This window comes from Nelumbo nucifera, chromosome 6, assembly GCF_055504915.1.
Source record: "Nelumbo nucifera cultivar China Antique chromosome 6, China Antique-T2T, whole genome shotgun sequence".
Classification (NCBI taxonomy): domain Eukaryota; kingdom Viridiplantae; phylum Streptophyta; class Magnoliopsida; order Proteales; family Nelumbonaceae; genus Nelumbo; species Nelumbo nucifera.
Window position 1 is genome coordinate 20,165,239 of NC_142654.1, and position 9,951 is coordinate 20,175,189.

At 35.5% G+C, this 9,951-nt stretch overlaps 1 pseudogene; it reads right to left on the reverse strand.

Annotated features, from left to right (window-relative positions):
* Positions 1 to 7,012: 7,012 nt before the first annotated feature.
* LOC104608455 (flavonol 4'-sulfotransferase pseudogene) lies at positions 7,013 to 8,263 on the reverse strand (annotated as a pseudogene).
* Between the last annotated feature and the right edge of the window lie 1,688 nt (positions 8,264 to 9,951).

The following is a 9,951-nucleotide window of genomic DNA, read 5'->3' on the forward strand; positions in this document are numbered from 1 at the left end:
GGTGAAACGATACCTTTTTTTATTTTTTTTTCAAAACCAGTTCAAGGTCTGGTTTAGAGCTCCTCCACCCCCTAAACCGGTCAGACTTCCGGTAGGGGCATATCGGAGCGGTCCCGGAACGATACGTATTGACTGATACATGTCAATACTTTGAACCTTGGTTTGACCGCCTAGGTCAATGGGTCATTAATCGGTTCAACGGTTTTTGACTAGGGACCAAGTTTGGAGTAAAACAGAACCAATTGTCTGGATGGTTCCCTGGCCAAACGGTATGTCTGTCCAGGTCAACTGCATTCAAAAACAATGGCTGGAATAGTTCACAGTAGGTCGTTTATCTAGTTAGAGCGCACCCTAGGTCTTTCATTAGGCTTTTCTCCCTCTTTTTCCTCTTTATACACTTGTTTCAACTTTATTTTCTTCTTTTCTAAGAGCATTTCATAGAGGTTAGTTAATAGGAGAAAATAATATCTTTTGCCATAAAAATTATTTGCACCACCACACCTCTTTTAGTTTTGAATTCCAACATTTCTTTCTAGACAGGCTGCCGCTAATAATACTAAATATTTTTCTCCCACTAAAAGGGTGGCACCAAAAATAAACCCCCACATAAATAGTTTTCTCCCGCTATCTCTGTGTCTCGCCCTCTCAGTCTCGCTCTGTCTCTTTGTCTCGTTCTCTCTCTATCTCCCTCGCTCGCTCTCTCTCTCTTTCTCTACTTTCTCACAACTGGAGAACTACCTCTGTAGTTTTTCACAACCGGATGGCAACTAAAGGATGCTCTCTCTCTCTCTACTTTCTCACAACCGGAGGTAGTTTCTCACAATCGGATGGCAACTAGAGGGCGCTCTCTCTCTCTACTTTCTGACAACCGGAGAACGATCTCCGTCTATAGTTTCTCACAACCGAATGACAGTATAGGGCGATCTCGATCTCAACTTTCTCACAACCGAAGAACAACCTCGGTCCAGATTTTCTCAGACGGTAAACAAAGGGTAATCAAAGGAAGACGATGAACAGTATCATTGCCCTTCTTGATATTTTTCAAAAAATTTATCTTACTTTTGTTATTTTATAAAAATATTATCTTTTATTGATATTCATGACAAAAAGTTGTCTGCTATAGAACTCATATAGCCAAGCCATGTGATTGGTATAAGACTTGAATAATGATGATGAGAGACAATTAGACAACCTGTATCAAATGGTATTTTTCTCTCTCAAATTAAGACAAACAGGACACATTGAACACGGGTCTCAATCACCTGCCCACAAAAGACATTCCAACACCCACCAACATCATCTGACACTACACATCTCATGCATAGCGGGTCCCACTTTTATGATAACACCTAGTCTCAAGGGTGAGATGTGTGGCGACGGATATCCAGTTGGTAGGTTGTTGGAATATGTTCTGTTGAAAGGGGATCTCAACTCTAGTGGAACACATTGGTCAGTGCAATAATTGTAAATTGTGATCTGCACCTCACACCGACTTTACAGTTACATCCCACCATGTATTGGCAACATCCCCCAGGGATGTTCCCAATGTATGTGGTGAGGAGGAGATCCAGACTCAATAATTGTTGATTTGAGGGCAGTATCATATGGCTGGGGATATGTGCCCTATACTTTTAATTTGCTCAGTCTGTGTATGAATGTATCCTTGCCTTGCACCCTTTCAATGAGGATTATGTTGTTTGCCCTCTGGCTTATTTTGTTTGCAGTGTAAATTTTAGGGAAAAGTATGGAAACACATGATGCAGAATTCTGAATTCCAGCCCCCCCCCCCCTACAACTAGCCCTGTCCCCCCTATAAACCACATCCTGCCCGTGAATTTGGCATCAATTCACGGTCAGGATGCATTTCCCCTGTACTTTGGGCCTAGTAAATTCTGAGCTGGGCTGATTTGTACTTCTCCCTAAATTTTATTTTGTGTGGGTGCAAATGCATGCATGGGAGTGCAAATAGTCCATGTGTAAGAGTAAGAGGATGAATCATCAGACTTGATTAGAGAAAAGATGATGTCTAGAGTACTTAATACAATGCTGTTTGCAAGGCGTGAGCCATTAAGAATTGCTAACTGTGCTGAGCTAATTCTGACAAGTGATCGTTCGAGGGAAATCCCAACAGAGTTCAAATCAGCCCCCCACAATATCCCACAACACATTCCTACTGTGTATTGGAAGCATATTTCAATGATATACCCGGAATGATGATATCATCAGAAATATTTCCAATACACAGAAGGGGTGTGCTGTGGGAAATTGTGGAGGGCTGATGCGGCCTCATCCCAGCAAGAGCACGCAGCAGCGAAAGTTACCCTGAAATCCAAAATAACAGTTCCAGTTCCAGCAAATTAAAACTACCAACATTGTAAATTCTGGCAAAATGCGCGTTTGAAACTTGAGAGCTGGATCTAAAAGCTGAAGCTGGATGCTCAGCAGGACTGGCCGGGATCCCCCGGCGAGAGGTCCTGCAGATGAAGATCCTCACTGCACAAATTCGCGGTTCTATTTTTTCTTTTTTCTTTTTCAATTCAGCCTTAAAAATCTCGTCCTAGTGTTTTGAGGTTTTAACTGATTAGTTCACTCTTAGAAATCTTAGCTCCACTCTAGGGAGTGGAATGAATCTTCACCATGGATTGATGTTGCAATTTCAGATTTCTGAGGGAGTACAGTCTACTTATCCCTAATGTTTTTCGATCATTGTAAACAAAAATTACTCCTAAAAGAATTTATTTATTTACAATGTTTTTCAATCATTGTAAACAAAAAATCTGTGGCCTGATTCGATATTCGATATGATTAATTATCAATAGGATTTGATTCAGATTTTGCAATTTGCATTTGATTAATAATTAGATCAGATTTGGATTTGACTCCATTGATCCTATTAAAATCTGAATTTGATTATATTATAATATATATTGACCTTAATATATAAACTTTATATAAATATATTTTATATATTATATTATATATAAAATAAATTCAGTATGTTATATTTAAATTAATTTATTATATATAAAAATTGAAAAGTAATTAACATTTTAATTTTTTTATTTTAAAAAATTAATGTTGTGATGGGTTAAATCCAAATCTAATCCGAGTCCGTTAGAAATTGAATTCAAATGTTAGGTTTTCAGATTTGGTTTTCAGATCAAATTCAAATGCAAATTTTCAATAATTGGATTCAGATTCAGATTTTGCTGAATCCAGTCCATTTTAAACTCTGATGATGATGGTGATGATGATGATGATAATAATAATAATAATAATAATAATAATAATAATAATAATAATAATAATAATAATAATAATAATAATAATAAGAAGAAGAAGAAGAAGAAGAAGAAGAAGAAGAAGAAGAACAATAACAATAACAAAGTAATATTTAGAGATAATTCTTATTTTATTATCAATTTAATTATTATTTTAATTATTCATTTACTTATTTTATCATCAATAATTATTTATTTTACTATTAATTTAATCATTTAATAATTTATTATTTTAACTAATTAATTTTAAAATACATAATTTTTAATTATTAATTAATTTATGTAATTATTTATTTTAAAAAAATTAATTAATTAATTAATAATTGTTCTATTCTTTAAAAAAAATAATTATTTATAGGTTTTTATCAGCTCAATTGTTTATAAATTGTTTTATATTCATTTTATTAATTGTTAATTAGTTTGTTAAATAATTAAACAAACTTTCTCTTATCCAAGGTTAAAATGGTCAATTGTCATTTTTCAGAACTCACCATTTAAATTTCTAAACAACATTCAAATTTCATAACCAAGAGAAGTTTACAAACTCCAACACACCTTTTAAAGTAATTATTACAGTTTTAGAGCCATTCAGATGTCAGATTTCAATAAAAACAAATATGCCTTAGATTTGGATTTTATCTTGTTTGTTTTTGATAAGTAAACATATAAGATAATATTGGTTAAAAATACTTGTTTCATCAATATATTGTATCATAGGTAAATATAGAAGACAAGCATGATCGGTCGGACCCAATTATTCTGATTAAATAATTTGTTTGTTTGCATTCCTTTCAAACTGAGCCTTAGGCTCGGTAGAGTGCAAAATCATGTATTTTGTATCATTTTGTATGTATTTATATTATAGTCTTTTCAAACTGAGCCTAAGCATTTCATATTTTCATTTAAATGTTTCACGTAACAATGCCAATCAGTTTTAGCGCTTTGACATTGAAATGTCATTACGTATCTAAACATTTGACCCGAGCTAGACTGACCTGTCTAAGACTAGTCCAATTTAAACCACCATGAATGTTGGGTTGGGTTTAGCCTAAGCCCAAAAGTGGGTCCAAGCTATTGTCTTCAAAAGGAGTCCAATGGGGGGAGTGGGGATTATGGGCTCAGGCAGGCCTTTCTCCCCACTGGATTCCATAGTGAATAATGAAACATTGCAATATGGTATTTGCTACATTTCAGCTAATTCCAACCAAAGTGTCCAGCCCCAAATGCTTTAAAAGGAGAATTTTTTGTATTATAATTATGGGAAAATCTATTATTCTAGAAAGATATCATACCGGAAAGGTTTTTTCCAATTACAACCCCTGTGAATTTATGTGAAAACCCACTTTATTGATTCCTACTGTTATGATGCTAGTTGATTGGTTGTAAGTTTTTTCTGGTATCATATCTTTCGGACATTATGCATACGTGATGGGCTGGTGCTAGTATGCTATTATATATACTTCATACCAGATTTCGGCAATGTGGAATTACAGGACCCTTTTCGCTAATATTTTGAAAAAATCATCCAGTTGAACTTATTCCCGTCTACCCATGCTTTCTAAATCCCCCTCCAAAAACATAAATAAACAATCAAGGATTAGACTATGATAAAGAGAGCATGATATTGCAAAAATTAACCACGAATCAACTGTTATCATAAAAGAGGTGACCAATTACTTGGTATTCTCGTGCTTGATTGGTTAAAGTTTTTTTGGTACCATAGATTTTTCCAATAGTGCCAAGCAAGGTGTCTCAATCCACAATGCTTTACGGTTGAGCCTGGGCCCATGTAACCCTCTGAAGCCTTGGGCCTTCTGGAACCAACGTTGGGGAACTATGAACCCTTGGCCCATATAACCCTACCATATACTACCCTCCAGGTTTGATGGTCTAAGATTTCTTAGGGAGAATTACATGGAAGAGTAAAGTATCCTCTTTATGGGGGACTTTCCAAAGTCTAAATTCGTAAATTGTAAGATTTTGTGTTGATCCCAAATCTATATTATATATAAAAGTGTGAATGTAGTGTGAAAATTTTTTGGACTAAAATTATCCTCTATTTCTTTATTTGAAAAAGGGTATAAAAGTTATTTTATTATAGCTTTAGTGTTAGCTTTGATGGCTAATAAAATGTCCATATTTGTATATTTAGTCTATTTATAATTGTAAGGGTTGAAAATGTAATTTCAATTATTACTTTCTACCTCATTTAATCCCCTCTCATCAAGTCTTATACTTATGAGATTAAATTCCATTTTCTCTTATTAAATCTTATATTTAATTTATTTTTTACTAATAAATGCCACTAATTAGATCTATGTCAATATTTTAACAATATAAAACAATATATTTTAAAACTGACTCAAAACAAAACCATTCTTTATCCAAGTGGTGACTAAGAAATTCAACTATTCGAATCAAATTGATCAACCTATGAAGTCATAGTTAAGTAATAAAATTTTTAAAATAAAAATAAATATAGAAAATTATAAAAATGTAGAAACAATTAGACACATTATGGTATTTTATTAATTAAATTAAAAAATAAGTGTAATAAACAAGATTTATTTTTGTTGACAATGAAAATGAAATACATAGTTTAGAAATGGCCAAAAATGAAATATAAAAGTTCATAACAAATAGTTCAACTTTTGGTAAGGTGTTAACATTAAATGTTATAAATAAATAATAAAAAATAATAATTTTTATTACCTCTAGAATCAATGTTTTAAAAAATGACCAAGAAACGAAACCATTTTAGCCACTGTTTCCAAGTTGACGATTCGGCCATCCAATTTGAACAAATGGCCAATTCTGATAAAAAAAATAAAAAATAATAATTAAAATAGAAATGGCCAAAAACCATTGAACTGGTCGATGATTTGACCGCCTGGGTCAATGGATTGATTCAATGGTTTTTGGCTAGGGACCGGGTTTAGGGTAAAACGGAACCAGTTGTCTGGATGGTTCACGAGCCAAGCGGTCTGTCTGTCCAGGTCAACTGTGGTTCAAAAAGAATGGCTTGAATAGTTAACAATAGGCCATCTATCTAGTTAGAGCGCACCCTAGGTCTTTCATTAGGCTTTTCTCCATCTTTTTCCTCTTTATACACTTGTTTCAATTTTATTTTCTTCTTTCCTAAGAGCATTTCATAGAGGTTAGTTAATAGGAGAAAATAATATCTTTTCCTAGAAAAATTATTTGCACAATCATACCTCTTTTAGTTTTGAACTCCAACATTAATTTCTTTCTTAGTTTTCTTTTCTCTGTTCACCCAAAACAGTTGCATCATCTAGATTTAGCTTCCTCTCTTTTTGGGGTTTAATATCATAATAAATACATCTAATTCCAACTCATAGCATTGCTGAAATTCATTGTTTCAAATCTGTTTTTCAATTGCATACACATAGTAATTAGCATTAGGATTCAGCAGCACATTTAGCTAGCTTAGCATTTGATCGTCATACCTAGAATTTAAGCAATAGGATCATCTTCTACGCCCATCATCATTTAGTTTTGCATCTAATACAATATATATCTAGTTTTGCATGCCATAATTTCAGTGCTACTTTGACATTTTAGTAGTTAAATTCGTCTCTTTTGAGGTTTAGGTTCAGCCAGCTGAACCCAAATTGGAGACCTAATATATATATATATTTAAACATATTGACGGTTAACCAGCCAATCAGTTTTGATCCCAAATCATTTAAAAAAGCTTTGGCATCTGAAACCTTGAAATTAATTATGAAGGAACACCTGAAACAAAAGCGCATGCAACCAAAAAACTAGAAACAAAAGTGCTTAACTCAAAAACTACTCAGTGGAAAGATGAAATGAACAAGACACATGTTTATCTAGAATGACAAGTCATAGCCGTGGAACTTCTGTTCAGAGATGCGATCTATGTGCTCTATCATATCAGCAGTAAGATGGTTCTTCCAGTCTTCAACTTGGCCTTTTCTAAAGAAAGCACTGTATTCCACCCCCACATGACTCACCTTGTCAGGATTCTTGTTCACCTCCAAATTGCTCAAATTCTGGAAACTGCACAAGTTGAGTATTTTTTCAACCACCCCTTGTTTCTCCTCCTCCAAGGAGAATGGGTACCTCAGGTGTTGGGCCAATTTCCTCAAATAAATCAATGGATTGCTTCTAAGATCCTCATATTTTAAGAAGAGTATCCTCTCAGGCCGCTCTAAGCTTGCTTTCCAAAATCCCAACACGTGTTCCCAAAAGGGTCCAAATGGGGAGCCCCCTTTGCAGAACAACTGAAATGCCTCCTCCAATGAGAGCAGTGACTGGTCTTTGTTGAGTTTGGCTTGTATTTTATTTCCGAAGTGCCAAGAGGAAACCAGCACATCTTTTGGGTTGCGGCAGATGTAGACAATTTGACAATTGGAGTCTATTATTGATTTTGCCAAGGAGGAGTACGAAATATGGGTTGAGAAGATGCGAGGTGATGGAAGAAGATCAGGTTGGTGATTGGGGTTTTCCTGTAAAGATTGGTTTCTAAGGTGGGAACACAGTCCTGAGGATTATGAGTAAATAGAAGGTGTGTAGTAATATCATAATGGGTGCGGTTGACAATGGAAAATATGAGTGTGTGTAGTAATATCATGTGGTGCCTGATTTTGGAATGGAGGTCAAGAGAATATCACTAGGTCGAGCTTTGAAGTGTTGTTGAACGGCCATGGCTCCTATGGAAGAAGTGGGGACGTACCAAGAGCCTTGATACAGAACTAGGTTGCTGGAAGGCCAGCCATTTTCAGTTGGAAGGGTTGAAATGCGATTTCTGTATGTTTGATAAACTCTTTCATCATCTGCTTCTTCTTCTTTTGATTTGGTTGGGAAGCACCTCTAGGAAGGTGGGATGAACTCCATGGCCGCCAACTACAATTTTGGTTAGTACTTTGGTGCTGATCAATAGAGTGGCTGAAAGAGAGTAGATCTTTCCAATGGTTTCTTGACAAAGATGAGGCTTCACCTTCTTCATCAGGCTGTATCAAATGGTATTTTCCTCTCTCAAATTAAGATAAACAAGACACGAAGGAGTCTGGATCACCTGCCAACAAAAACATTCCAACAACCTCCAACATCGTTGGACACTACACGTCTCATGCATGGTGGGTTCCATTTTTATGGTGGCACCTTATCTCAAGGGGGATCAAATCAGCCTCCCACAATGTCCCACAGTATATCCCTGCTTGGAAATATCTCGGGATGATAATACTAGAAATGATGGGGAGATGTTCCCAATAGGATGTTGTGAGGGGGCTGATTTGAAAGTGAGATGTGCCGCAACAGATCAAATTGGTAGGTTGTTGGAATATGTTCGATCTCAACTCCAGTGGAACACATTTGTCAGTGCAATAATTGCAATTAAATTGTGATCTGTTTCTCATACGGACTTTACAGTTACACCCATCATGTATTGGCAACATTTCCTAATAAATAATAAATACAAATACCGGGATGGTAGCGAGGAGCAGATCCGGAATTAATAATTGTTGATTTTAGGGCAGTATGGGGATATGTGTCTTGTACCTTTAATTTGCTCAGTGTGTGCATGAATAATGCATCCTTGCCTTGCACTTTTTCAATGAGGATGATGTTGTCATTGGAGACGACTCCACCACGTTAATTAAAATTAAATTTGCCCTTTGGCTTCTTTTGTACGGGTGTGAATGCATGGGAGTGCAAATAATCTATGTGTAAGAGTAAGAGGACGAATCAGACTTGATTAGAGAAAAATTGATGTGTAGAGTTAATACAATGCGGTTTGCAAGGCGTGAGCCAGTAATAATAATTAGTTGAGTTAATTCTGAGGTGTGACCAGGAGATCGGCTTCCATCAAGATAAACCTGTGCCTATATCGTTTTAATAGTCTTTTGTAACATTGTATTGGAAATATCTCCCCATGAAATAAAACACGTAAATAACAAGATATTCTTTATGTAAGATAGTAAAAACTGCTTTAGCGTTGCCCTGTCTGAAGCCGAATTCATGATATCGAGGGGAATCCCCGAAAGGACCGGATGAATTGGCAACATTTCCCATACGGACTTTACAGTTACACCCATCATGTATTGGCAACATTTCCCAATAAATAATAAATACAAATACCGGGATGGTAGCGAGGAGCAGATCCGGAATTAATAATTGTTGATTTTAGGGCAGTATGGGGATATGTGTCCTGTACCTTTAATTTGCTCAGTGTGTGCATGAATAATGCATCCTTGCCTTGCACTTTTTCAATGAGGATGATGTTGTCATTGGAGACGACTCCACCACGTTAATTAAAATTAAATTTGCCCTTTGGCTTCTTTTGTACGGGTGTGAATGCATGGGAGTGCAAATAATCTATGTGTAAGAGTAAGAGGACGAATCAGACTTGATTAGAGAAAAATTGATGTGTAGAGTTAATACAATGCGGTTTGCAAGGCGTGAGCCAGTAATAATAATTAGTTGAGTTAATTCTGAGGTGTGACCAGGAGATCGGCTTCCATCAAGATAAACCTGTGCCTATATCGTTTTAATAGTCTTTTGTAACATTGTATTGGAAATATCTCCCCATGAAATAAAACACGTAAATAACAAGATATTCTTTATGTAAGATAGTAAAAACTGCTTTAGCGTTGCCCTGTCTGAAGCCGAATTCATGATATCGAGG